The sequence below is a fragment of the Maylandia zebra genome, linkage group LG23 (assembly GCF_041146795.1).
Source record: "Maylandia zebra isolate NMK-2024a linkage group LG23, Mzebra_GT3a, whole genome shotgun sequence".
NCBI lineage: Eukaryota > Metazoa > Chordata > Actinopteri > Cichliformes > Cichlidae > Maylandia > Maylandia zebra.
In genome coordinates, this window is record NC_135188.1 from 48,334,058 (window position 1) to 48,348,268 (window position 14,211).

General features: G+C 45.7%; 2 long non-coding RNA genes across 3 annotated transcripts; one reads left to right on the forward strand and one right to left on the reverse strand.

Annotated features, from left to right (window-relative positions):
• Positions 1 to 1,917: 1,917 nt before the first annotated feature.
• LOC112430339 (uncharacterized) lies at positions 1,918 to 6,723 on the reverse strand. Its single transcript, XR_003022006.2, has 2 exons — positions 6,438 to 6,723; positions 1,918 to 2,094 (listed from the first exon to the last, which is right to left on the reverse strand). It is a non-coding gene; the product is annotated as an uncharacterized LOC112430339 (long non-coding RNA).
• A 563-nt stretch (positions 6,724 to 7,286) lies between these two features.
• LOC143415164 (uncharacterized) lies at positions 7,287 to 9,058 on the forward strand. 2 transcript variants are annotated; one of them, XR_013095793.1, is made up of 3 exons: positions 7,287 to 7,486; positions 7,706 to 7,765; positions 8,173 to 9,058. It is a non-coding gene; the product is annotated as an uncharacterized LOC143415164 (long non-coding RNA). The 2 variants fall into 2 exon arrangements; XR_013095792.1 differs by having other exon boundaries at positions 8,268 to 9,058.
• The last annotated feature ends 5,153 nt before the right edge of the window (positions 9,059 to 14,211 follow it).

A 14,211-nucleotide genomic window follows, 5' to 3' on the forward strand; every position in this document is an offset into this window, starting at 1 on the left:
CCAAGCATCCTGGGTACTTTTTAAAGGTTCCAGGCAGCAAACACCAAGTAAGCATCAGTTTCAGAGTATAAGCTGTAAGGCATTGATTTAATGTTAATACAGATGATCAGATAAGCTGTGTATTTAGTTCATTAATCTATAATCCCAGACAAAAGGCTGCCAAATAATCATCAGGCTCCTGCTTGAACCGTGTCTCACCACTGGGCTACACTGTTTTGTTTTGTGTTCATCAGTGTTGGACTGCTCCTCATCTCTGCTGCAAGCCTCCTATTTTAATCCAGCCTCCCGAGGCAAGGTCTGTCCAACGAAACCAGCTTTCTGTGATGTTCTTCAGGAACTTCTCCAGAAACTGGAATGTTATATTCTTAGAATTCCAAAGTAAAGATCCAAAGATCTACTTTGGCTCACAAGGGCTGCATCCTGATATTGTACCTTCAAATCTTGAAGAAATACTACAATTATGCAGCGATTACTGCTCGGACACATACATACCTGCCCTTAAAAAGCCACACATAGTTACTAAAGGTCAGCTCTAAGTTTAATTCAGTTTTATTTATATAGCACAAAGTCACAATGTCAGTTGCCTCAAGGTCCCTAATTTCCTTCGGGATTAATAAAGTATTCTGATTTATATTGTATAAGGCGCGTAAAACCATTAAAAGCAGAGAAACACGACTGCAAAGACTGAAGTCTGTGTGTGCAGACTGAGAGAGCCGGGCCTCTGAATGAACACTTTCAACCTTTCCATCTTCAGCCAAATGAAATCATGAAGAGCCGGTCCAAATGCCAGCACACAGCATCCATCTAACTAGTCTGAATGTGTCTCCCGTCATCTCTGAAGTCAGCAACTGCATGCAGATAGAAACGGGATGAAATCCAAAGAAGCATTGGCATGTTCAGAGAAAACAAACTATTGTGAAGGTTTGCTTTATTTCTGAATCAAAAGAAAGCTGTTTCATGTTTATTAGAATCTTGCCTTTCTGTGTAACAGAAAACCCGAGGGCCAAGAGTTTTGATCAAGTCTCTTTCATGTTTTTTGTTTTTGTGTTACTGCACTGCTGTATTGACTCGTGTGCACATACATCTGCATCTCCCTGTTGCCACATTCACGCTCTGACCTAATTCTGCTGTCAGTATATGGGAGCGCTTCCAAACTGCTGCAGGCTGCGGATGCCTTTCATGGTTCTGACCTGGAGAGCGAGTGTGTGTGTGGATGTGTGTAGAGACGGAGGTGAACATTCAGCAATGAAGAGGACAAAAACAGTATGACAGTATTACCCTGGAAATACACACATGCCCTCATGAAATACACATATACATACAGTGGGGCAAAAAAGTATTTAGTCAGCCACCGATTGTCCCAGGTTAGGTTCGTGTCTTTGTGCAGTCCTCGCCACCCTTGTTTCTGTTTATATTTCACCCTTTGTAAACAAACACTCACCTGCATCTAGCCGTTTCCTGCATCTTGGGTCCTCATTTAACTCCACCACACGTCTGCTGCCCCAGCCATGACAAAAAGTCTCTCATCTCATTGTTGATCATATAATTATTTACACTACCAGTCAAAAGTTTGGACACATCTTCTGATTTAATGGTTCTTCTTCATTTTTTACGACCTTCCACATTGTAGAGTCAGCGCTGCAACATAACTGAGCACGGCACATTAAAAATGCATACTTTATACGTATTTACATATATTTATGTATACGTATATATATATTTATCTGTACAGTGAACTTGAGATGACCACCAACACTGGCATACACATTCACAGTGTGTATCAGTGTCAATATTTACCAATAAACTTAAACAATGAGTTTTAATCAAAGAATCATGTGAGGCAGAGATATTTGTAAGGAGAAAGGATTTCTTCATGTTTTGAGGAAGTGCTGAAGACTGAAGTGACACAACTTCAACTTTATGAATGACACTGATTGATTTTATTATTTTGATATGATGTTGCATTTATTAATGATGGCTGCTGCTCCTGTCTCTTCCATCAGGTGAAGAATGCTGCTCATGCTCGTCCGGCAGGTCCTGCTACTCCTGTCGCATCTCCAGCCGCTCCTGCTCCTCCTTCAGTTCCTGTTGCTCCTGCAGGGACAGGAAAAACGCGTGGGAGCAGCGCCCTCTCGCTAATGTGCGAAAGGGCGCTGCTCCCACATAAAATCTGGGCGCACAAGATTACCCGCTCTGAGCCCTTCCTGCAAGAGTGCGCAACGCCCACGCCACCACACAATCCAGTCCACCTCTCAAACACGCACCAGATTACACCACTCGGAGCTCCTCCTGCACGCACACGAGAGTTGGCCACACCCAGCCACTACTCAATCTGGGGCATCTCTCGCACGTGCACTGAGGAAAGGTCCATAACCTGGTCGGGAGGGGGTATTCAGGAGGTTCAACGCTGGAACATTGAACACTCCAACCTCCTCCTGCACGCACACAAGAGTTGGCCACACCCAGCCACCACTCAATCCGGGCCACCTCTCGCACGCGCACCAGATTACACCACTCCGAGCTCCTCCTGCACGTGTGCGAGAGGGGGCCACACCCAGCCACCACTCAATCCGGGCCACCTCTCACACATGCACTTAGGAAAGGTCCATAACCTGGTCCGGGAGGAGGGATTCAGGAGGTTCAACGTTCTACAGATGAACCTCACACTCTGAGCTACTCCTGCACACCTCTTGCACATGCACAAGATTACGCCACTCGGAGCTCGTCCTGCAAGATGGCGCCACAACCAGCCACCACTCAATCTGGGCTCATCTCACAAACCCACTAAGGAAAAATCCATAACCTGGTCCGGAAGTGGGGGGGAGGAGGCTCAACGTTCCAGCGTTGAACCTCACACTCCTGCACGTGCGCAAGAGAGTATCACACTGGACAACCTCTTGCACTCGCAACAAGATTACACCCTTCCAAGCCCCTCCTACACGCGCACGAGAGGGGGCCACACCCAGCCACCACTCAATCCGGGCCACCTCTCGCACGCGCACCAGATTATGTCACTCTGAGCTACTCCTGCACAAGATTACCCACTCTGTGCCCTTCCTGCAAGAGTGCGCAACGCCCACGCAACCACGCAATCCAGTCCACCTCTCAAACACGCACCAGATTACACCACTCGGAGCTCCTCCTGCACACACACGAGAGTTGGCCACACCCAGCCACCACTCAATCTGGGGCATCTCTCGCACGTGCACTGAGGAAAGGTCCATAACCTGGTCGGGAGGGGGTATTCAGGAGGTTCAACGCTGGAACATTGAACACTCCAACCTCCTCCTGCACGCACACAAGAGTTGGCCACACCCAGCCACCACTCAATCCGGGCCACCTCTCGCATGCGCACCAGATTACACCACTCCGAGCTCCTCCTGCACGTGTGCGAGAGGGGGCCACACCCAGCCACCACTCAATCCGGGCCACCTCTCACACGTGCACTTAGGAAAGGTCCATAACCTGGTCCGGGAGGAGGGATTCAGGAGGTTCAACGTTCTACAGATGAACCTCACACTCTGAGCTACTCCTGCACACCTCTTGCACATGCACAAGATTACGCCACTCGGAGCTCGTCCTGCAAGATGGCGCCACAACCAGCCACCACTCAATCTGGGCTCATCTCACAAACCCACTGAGGAACAATCCATAACCTGGTCCGGAAGTGGGGGGGAGGAGGCTCAACGTTCCAGCGTTGAACCTCACACTCCTGCACGTGCGCAAGAGAGTATCACACTGGACAAACTCTTGCACTCGCAACAAGATTACACCCTTCCAAGCCCCTCCTACACGCGCACGAGAGGGGGCCACACCCAGCCACCACTCAATCCGGGCCACCTCTCGCACGCGCACCAGATTATGTCACTCTGAGCTACTCCTGCACAAGATTACCCACTCTGTGCCCTTCCTGCAAGAGTGCGCAACGCCCACGCAACCACGCAATCCAGTCCACCTCTCAAACACGCACCAGATTACACCACTCGGAGCTCCTCCTGCACGCACACGAGAGTTGGCCACACCCAGCCACCACTCAATCTGGGGCATCTCTCGCACGTGCACTGAGGAAAGGTCCATAACCTGGTCGGGAGGGGGTATTCAGGAGGTTCAACGCTGGAACATTGAACACTCCAACCTCCTCCTGCACGCACACGAGAGTTGGCCACACCCAGCCACCACTCAATCCGGGCCACCTCTTGCATGCGCACCAGATTACACCACTCCGAGCTCCTCCTGCACGTGTGCGAGAGGGGGCCACACCCAGCCACCACTCAATCCGGGCCACCTCTCACACGTGCACTTAGGAAAGGTCCATAACCTGGTCCGGGAGGAGGGATTCAGGAGGTTCAACGTTCTACAGATGAACCTCACACTCTGAGCTACTCCTACACACCTCTTGCACATGCACAAGATTACGCCACAACCAGCCACCACTCAATCTGGGCCACCTCTCACAAACCCACTGAGGAACGATCCATAACCTGGTCCGGAAGTGGGGGGGAGGAGGCTCAACGTTCCAGCGTTGAACCTCACACTCCTGCACGTGCGCAAGAGAGTGTCACACTGGACAAACTCTTGCACTCGCAACAAGATTACACCCTTCCAAGCCCCTCCTACACGCGCACGAGAGGGGGCCACACCCAGCCACCACTCAATCCGGGCCACCTCTCGCACGCGCACCAGATTATGTCACTCCGAGCTACTCCTGCACGCGCACAGGATCACACCACACCCACGCCACAAAAACACTCCGGTCCCCTCCACACTGAGTTTAGAAAAGTTCAACATTAACGTGGACACTGCATGTCCCCTTAACATTTCCACTTTACATTCATTTGAACAAAACACATTCTAATTAAAATAATCGACCTGATTTATGGCACAAATCTCACTTTTTTTTTTAGGAAAGAGAAGCACACACACACACACACACACACACACACACACACACACACACACACACACACACATAGTTTCTGTAGCCAAACAAAAGATAACAGATCCTAAGATACAAACATTTTCATTCCTCTTAGATTTTAGCAGTTACTCAGAGTCTAGCGGTAGGCAGGTAAATGAACACAAACATGATTTGTCTAAGAACAGGCTGTAAGATAGTACTTGCTTGGTTATATCACACTAAAGAAATTACAAAATGTGAGCACCCATGTACATGCATGCAGCGAATATCAAATTCTACTCTTTAAAGCATTTATGCAGCAAGAAGGTACCTTTGAACAGCGGTCTCCAACCTTTTTTGCACCACGGACCGGTTTATGCCCGACAATATTTTCACGGACCAGTGTCTCAGATAAATACAACAAAATAAAACTAGTATCAGTATCGAAAAAAAGAAGATTTATTCATAACACATGTGAAAAGACCCAGGAAAACCGAGTTAACAATAAAAACGATAACAAAATAACGCTTAAAACCGATAAAAACCCTGAAAACCAGACATTTCACACCTGAGCCTCAACTCTCGCGGCCCGGTACCAAACGACTCACGGACCGCTACCGGTCCGAGGCCCGGGGGTTGGGGACCCCTGCCTTAGAACAGCCAGTCCGTGAAAATATTGTCGGGCATAAACCGGTCCGTGGCGCAAAAAAGGTTGGGGACCGCTGCCTTATGCTGGGCTTACACTGTGCGATTTTTGGCCCATTTTGAGCCGATTTTTGAGTCGTGCGACCGTTTTGGCGATCGGCCCGATTTTGGCCTTCATCGTGCGTCATGCATCGTATAGTATACGTGGGGTAACGAGACGCGATTAACCCCTCACGACCAGCTCCCGATCATCAATCGCTTGGTCGTGAGCGACCCTCGCGACCGTCGTGAGGGTGTCACCGCAGTTTGTCACACTGCGCACGCGCAAACACAAATGTCAGCGAAAAAGACGGAGCAGCACAGCAGTGCAGCGTGTGATCTGGACACAAGCGATGGAGGAACAACTTGTAGAACTTTGGAAAGCTCATCCGAGCCTTTTCGATGTGGCCTCACAAAATGATCACGACCACAACAACCGTGAAAATAGTTGGATCTACACTGCTGCTCAATCACAGCTGATCAATGTTTTTCATTAGCAATTTAGCAAAGTTGATGGTGGTGGTGTGTCTGTGTGAGTGAAAGACAGAGAGAGCGAGCGACAGAATTTCTGTTATAACCTTCATTTTATGGAGGCACAGTGTGAGCACTCAGGTCGCATCAGAGCATCGGGCGGTATAGTGTGAGACCCTGCATCGTGACCTATGACCCCTGCGAGTCAACCGTACAGTTTGAGCAGGAGCTGAAAAAATCGCACAGTGTCTGCCCAGCATTAGAAGACCAACACATGTACAGGTCCCTCCACACTGTGTTTAGAAAAGTTTAACATAAACGTGGACACTGCATGTCCCCTTAATAATTCCACTTTAGCAAATGTCACTTGTCGAGCGGTCCTTACCTTAAAAAATAATCTCTTTTTCTTTCCTCTCCTCTCTTTTTCTCCTCTGTAATCCAAAGTGCATGTACCAGCTCTGCCAGCATTTTTCAAAATGTGTTTTTTCCATAAATGCTATGACAACATTCATTTGAACAGAACGCATCTGACGCATTTGCTAAGCTCCACCCCCGGCTACTGTTGAGCAGTACCTGGTTACCTGGTTTCTATATTTCTCCATGTAGCACAGTGTCTTGTTAATTTATTAGGTTGAGTCGTTTAAAAGAACATGTCACAAACTTGTATTGATTCACAAATACACCACCTAATCATATGTGATAAGTTGGGACTAAATTTAAGTTGTGTAATGGTCAAGCAACTTGATAGCACAGTGTAATTGTGCGAAATTAATCAAAGCACCCCCAAAGATTTCTTACTTTTTTGAGAATATTTGCTGTTTGTGTGACACACTACTAAAAATATAAAAAGCATACAGTACTGTACTTGTTTGAGGCGTAATATTTTAACAACAAAAGTATAGATAACCCCCCCTCCCAAAATGGTTTGTTCCAGCTCTCCCCTACTCTGACTCTAGCGCTCTGGCTGCCAGAGCGATGGTGGCTGAGACGCAGCGGTGCAGAGGTGTAAGTGCCTGGCTTAAAACAGGGCATGTTAGCTGCATTTAACCTTCAGTTACTCTTTCTACAGTTAGGTAGGAGTCAGACCATGTTTCTTTTTAGCTGAAAAGCATTACACCAGGTAACCTGCAGTGTTGGAAACGTGTTTTCCGACGATGTTTGCTGCCCTACAATCCGTCCTACTCTGTAGTAAATTCAGCGACATTTGACCCGTCCTGTTGCTCCCATTGAAATGTATACAGCCTATTTAAAATCTAAAACTTTAGATTGTCCGCAGCCTGCTGTTGTTACCACTGTCCTGTTTGAAATGGATGCTAACTGACTGAATGCCCATTAACCTTATAACTGTTGTGTGCGTGTGTGTTTGTGTACAGAGAGACAGCCAGGTTCATAATGGATATAAGGACGTTTTTTCAAAAAAAGGAGCCACATCAGGTAAAAGTGTAAGATCAAATGATCCGTCAATCAAGAATAATGTTGGATCAGTGTATCAATGTTTATATCTTTTATTAGATGTTCATGTGGTTTGGTTATTTGCCTTTTGGTTGAAAGTACACTGAGAGGACTTTTTGTTAGTGATCTTAACAGAATTTTTTTCATATTAATGTAATTTTTCATCTCATTGCATACAATCTATTTGTGTATGATTGTCAGTCCAAAGGGAGCGAGGAAAGAGGGAACGTGAGGAGAAAGTACAAGGTCAGGAAGAAGCAGGTAAGAAAACAGACAGGGAGCAGTGACGGGCACAACAGAAACTGTTAAACTGACAAAGAGAAATACATACATGCAAATGCATACATATATGTCCAACCAGAGCATGTTGGTTGATGTTTAAGTGATTGCCTTCTTGTCTTTGGTGTGTAGTGGTACATTTCTCATGACATGCCATCTCTTTCTCATGTATTCACGTCATCCTCTTAAACGAAAGATTTAAGTAAAATTCATATACAGAAAATGTGTGAAAAAACAGTTTATTTTTTGATATATATTGGTTATGCATTGATCAAAAAAATAGTTGATGTGTAATGTTATCACAGGTACCTGCAGCCCAAATGAGAACATCATTATACACATAATTTAATCACATCTCCCTGTCCTCCACTCTCCCCACCTTCACCCAGTATGTTACCTGCTACACCAGAGACAATAAAACATTGGACTTATTGTATGCCAACACCAAGGAGGCATACAGCTCATCACCTCTCCCTCCCCACAGGGAACTGTGCTGGCACCGTTCCTCTTCACCCTCTACACTGCAGACTTCTCCATCAACTCCCCACGCTGCCACCTACAGAAGTTCTCTGACGACTCTGCCATAGTCGCCTCATCACAGGTGAGGACGACTCCGAGTACAGACGGTGGACTCTGGACTTTGTAGACTGGTGTCAGCAGAACCACCTGCTGATAAACGCCGGGAAAACCAAGGAGTTGGTGGTGGACTTCCGGAGACGCAGACCCACCACACTGACAGCGGTGAACATCCAGGGAGTGGACATTGAGATAGTGGACTCTTATAGGTACCTGGGTGTTCACCTGAATAATAAACTGGACTGGAGCCACAACACTGATGCTCTTTACAGGAAGGGTCAGAGCAGACTCCACCTGCTGAGGCGGCTGAGGTCATTTGGAGTCCAGGGAGCGCTTTTAAAGACCTTCTATGACTCTGTGGTGGCATCTGTCATTTTTTACAGTGTGGTATGTTGGAGCAGCAGTTTATCAGCAGCTGAGACGAAGAGGTTGGATAAACTCATCAGGAAGCCCAGCTCTGTTCTGGGATGCACCCTGGACCCAGTGCAGGTGGTGGGAGACAGAAGGACTCTGGCCAAAATAACTTCTCTGATGGACAGAGTCTCCCACCCCATGCATGTAAATGCTGCTGAACTGCAGAGCTGCTTCAGTGACAGACTGCTGCATCCTCGATGCATGAAGGAGCGTTTCTGCAGGTCCTTCCTCCCTGCAGCTGTCAGACTGTACAACCAGAACTGCTCCCAGCAAACATACAGTGGGGCAAAAAAGTATTTAGTCAGCCACCGATTGTGCAAGTTCCCCCACCTAAAATGATGACAGAGGTCAGTAATTTGCACCAGAGGTACACTTCAACTGTGAGAGACAGAATGTGAAAGAAAAATCCATGAATCCACATGGTAGGATTTGTAAAGAATTTATTCGTAAATGAAACACACGTGAGCCTTCTGCCGATATGCAGTGTTTCACATGGTTACAGCTGCTGCTGAAATTCTTCATCGCTCACTAGCTTCTCTGTAAAATGGTGTGTTTAGACACTAGAGCCAAAATCTGGATAATCGCCCATATTATGCTGATTGTGTTATTTTTCTGACACCACATTCTGCTTGTGTGACTCTTTCATGTTGTAATGAATCACATTTAACTGGGGAAATACTAGATTTCTCTAAACCCTGACACAATCTCTGGACCAAGCCAGCTAATAAAAAACCCAAGGGAGGCTGGCAGAGCATCCCTGTATCCTATTCACATCTTTGTATTTGTTCTCATGCTTTCCTCTTTCAGACATTCAGTTTGGGAGCTTCTTTTTCATTGTATTCTTGTTGTTTTCATGTTTCATGATGATTTTTCTTTTTAATTTTGCTTCTTCCTTGGTTTGCTTAAAGCTTGCTTGGTATCATATCTGATATTCTTGTTGACTTTGTACGGCTATAAAATTCCAAATGAAATTGGGAGTATTTAAAGTAAAATTTTCTATGCTCGGCGTCTTTTATGAAATGAAGGTGTAAATGATGTATTTCACATTTTCTGTCACAGCCCTCTGTGTCTTTGGTCCATCCTGAGGTCTCTGCCATCAAACAGATGAATTCTCTGCACCGTTCAACATGGATTGTTTAACTGGTATTCAAATAGCTAGCGAGTAGTGTCAACAAAGGGACACTGTGGATCAGTGTGAGTCTTACAAACTCTCCTGATCTCTGCCTGGTGACAGTGGCATGAGGTGAGGTCCGGAACAAGAAGTAGTCAGGTAAATGGAGAGCTTTGCCTCGAGCCCCCAAAGCCATGTGATCATGTGTTATGATAAATAAGTAGGGTAGTATTGTGCTTACATTTTTTTGCATATGTAGTTTTCTTTCCAGACCTATTACAAGTCAGATGCTTGAACAGAAAAACATTTACAAACTGAAGGAAACGGTTTCCAGGGCCTAATCCGTGGATCGACTTCCTCTGAGGCGTGGACGTCTATCAGCAGAGAATGTACCTTAGTCTGTAACACAGTCAAATATATTCTCGGGAGCAGCTTGGGAGAACAAGAAAACAGAGACTGCTTCAGGTTGTCTTCCCAAATTGACTCAACTTTATTCACAAGTACAACAGTTTATATAGAGGGAAAAATTCATGAGTCAGCAGATTCTCAGTTTAAACCAGTACAGACCAAGATAAGGGAGCGTCTTCCTGCCCTTGGGTGAAGAAGCATCCTTTGTATAGTTTATCAGTTCAGCTACAATTGTGATTATCTCAGCGACATATTTTCAAGGCACGAAATAAAGAGTTCTTTCATTAGTGAATTCTGAAACAAACCATTTGGCCTTCAACAGGCGTCTCCTAAAAGATTAAGAAACTAATGTAGCTGAGGGAGTGATCTCTGTGGTATTTCAACCTTGTACCAGCCTGTGATTCTCACACATCAATTCTTGGGTCAAAGAGAAAAATAACTAAAACAAAGGGGCCTTATTGAATGACAGAGTTTTCCTGCATAATGTCACTATAAAACAATATCCAGTAAATGCTCCCATGGTACTAAAATACCTAACACCAACCATCTGAGCGGTGCTTTGTAAAAACAGTTTATACATCACATTAGATGCAGAGATCTATTATTATCTTTTGGATAATCAGATTTCTTCTATGTGAAATTATTAGTTTGTTATAAGCATTCAAAGATGAACTGAAGGTTGCAGAGCCATGTCCTGCTTCAGCTTTGCATTCATTTAGTTAAAGATGTTCATTTGTTTGGACCTTGCCAATATGCTTTCTATTCATGTTCATACTCTGTATTATATATTGTGGTACTTTATGTCCTAATGCCAGTGACGCAGTATTAGTTCAAAGGGCTTTGCCATAACTGGATCGTATCAGCATGCATTTGATGCCTCTCAGTTCCTTAGGTGTTTAGTAGACAGCCTGCAGGAGGATGGTGCGCTGTGTTCTCCACCCTTTGTGTAGGAGGCTGACAATGAAACAGTCTTTGAAGAGAATAAAAATTCTTTAATGCATCAGATAGCACAGACAAGAGGGGAGTGTTTTTAAGAGCTTTGCACAGTGGGGGCTGCAGAAACCTGCAGGGATGTGAATTGACTGTTCATGACGATGCTTAATAGCTGGGTTTTGAGGCAGATCAATAGTGGTGTAGTCAAGTGCTGATGGTTTATTATCTTCACTGCAAGCTACAAGATGGTCCACCTGGCCACAAAGCACTGCTTCAAGAAAGAGATGTACATGTGCACAGGCAACAGTGAACAAAACTATCCGCACGCACACTTTCTGCATATGCAGAAACGTTACTATTCCTCGTGTTAGATAAAATTCAAGATACTTTAAAACACAAACAAGTTAAATGTGTGGAGGTTGTTTAACTTAGTGAATCCTCAGAATATTAAGTGAATGTTATTTTACTAGCTTTTTGCACAATGGCAAGGTATGCCACATGGGTCAGAGATCTTAGTCTTTGAATTCAGATGTTTTCAGTCCTAATGCCACAGTTGTATAAAATCAGGCACTTAGCCACGCCTCCTCCCTTTACGGACATTCGTTTGAATGGGTCAGTATTTCCCAAATGTTTGAATGCGGGAGTGTAATGAGATGCCATTATTGCAACTAGTCAGGTTATGAATTTGCACACCTAAATATCCCACGATCAACAGTAAATGGTTTCACTGCATATTGGGAGAGTTAAAGAATCAAAGAAACTCAGACAGCCTGAGTTGGGGGGTGGCTGTGGCTCAGGTGGTAACCCCAAGTTGCCCTTCGATGCATCTATCAGACTGTGTTTATTAGTTTGCACTTGAGAAGAAGTGCATGTGTGAATGAGTCACGTTGTATAGAGCGCTTTGAAGTACTCCAGGAGAGTAGAAAAGTGCTATATAAGAATCAGTCCATTTACACAGTGGCAGACCAAGTAACGTTACAGAATTAGGTCACTGATTTGTGCACGTGTTAAGGTGCACAGTGCGTAAATGTTGCCAACTGCAGAGCTCCAAACCTACTGTGGCACTGACATCTGTGTGCCAGCAGCTGCAGGGTTTCCATGTCCACATAGTGTAGATGCAGTGATCAGAGTTTTTGTAGGCTGAGTTTCTTGTGGGCTGTACAGGTGTCGTACTGGTAAATAGGATAGTGATTATTTGGAGGGATCAGACTTGACTCATAGCTCCCCCTCTTCAGTTAGTCGTGCTGTGACAGAGCTTTGGCCGGCACTGTTTGGCTCCTCTTAGACGTAAGGTTCAAAACAAATTTGTTGGCTAACTTTAATCTTGTAATGAAAAATAATTCTATCCTGGTTGATCTTCCCACATCCATAGAGCACAAAGGCTCACTGAACAGGGCCATCTCACCCACAGGCAAATAGGAATAATGAAGAGGTGGCCAGGAAAGCTGCAGCCACTAAATAGCTCCAGGCAGTCAGGCAAGTCTGGACAACTCAGCTGAATGGGAAGAACAAGATCCAGGCAGTTAACACCTATGCCCTGCCTGCGATCAGATCCCATGCAGGGATAATAACCTGGCCAAAGGAGGAGATAGAAGAACATCAGATATCTCTGTCCAGAAGAGCGCAGTCGTAGGAACAGCTAAGATACTGCGCAGGAAGCTCAAACTCCCACACCTCTGGTAGAGGACCTCAGCTTGAAGGTTAAAGACTGCCTGCAGGGGCCAGAGGGTAATTTTACATATACCAATCAAAAGTTTTAGAACACCTCAATTTTTCCAGTTTTTATTGAAAATTATTCAGTTTAATGTCTCATTGAACTCTGAAAGGAAAGCATAGTACAAATAAGAAAGCAGAATTCATGGAATCCGTTTATAGACCAGAATGTATTCTAACCTTTGACTCATCAGGAGCCCCCTTTGACAGATATAACAGCTGAACACAGCCGTGGCTTCTTTCTACAATAGAAATCAAATATTGTCCCATATCTGTTGCAGAAGTTCCCATAAATGTGGACCTTGTAGGTTGCTTTGCTCTTCTGTCCAGTTGAAACCAGCTCGATGGGGTTTCAGTCTGGAGGCTGTGCTGGACACTCCATGTTTTCAAGTTCACCATCTTGTTCTTTTTCCTGAGGTAGTTCTGGCACAGCTTGGACTGATGTTTTGGGTCATCGTGCTGTAGGATGAACCCCTGACTAACTAGCCTCATACCAGAGGGTCCTGCACGGTGCTGCATGAATGCTGTGGTAGCTGTTTTGGTTCAAGGAGCCTCTCACTCTGTACAAGTACCCCTGAGCAAGGTACCGTCCCTACACACTGCTCCCCGGGCGCTGCATTGGTGGCTGCCCACTGCTTCACTGGGTGAATGGGTTAAATGCAGAGGAACTATTTCCCTATGGGGACTAACACATACACACCCAGCTGTATAGAAACTCCGTCATGCTAGCTAGCACGCAGTACGAAAAAGTCAGCACAACGAAAATAAACTCCACCTAAACTTGGTTCATATCTGACCCAGAGAGACTGCAGGTCATAACTTCTTACCTGAAGTTCAGTTCACACTTGGACCGGCGGCCGCTTCGGGTCTCTCCTCCTGCGTCCCTTTTCCTTCATCCACCTGCTGCCTCCATCACTTGCTAATGTTACTGAATCTGTGGAAGCTCCACGATGCCACCACACGAAGTAACGAGTAACGAGCCTATCTAAATCCCAGTAACGAGTAACGCGTTCCTGGTTTTGGCATAATAACTAGTTACCGTGCTCGTTACCACAATAATAACGTAGTTACTGTAACGCGTTACTTAATAACGTGTTACGGGGTACAGGTGTGTCACTGCGGTTCAGGGGAGGCATTCCTCCTCTGTCCCCTCTTGGCCACCTGTCTCAGTTTTATTCCACACCTTAGGCACTCACATTACTTACACTCTCATGACACACACACATAGGGCCTTGGGGGTGGGCACGCTAAACTGCGACCAGAGGACAGGCTG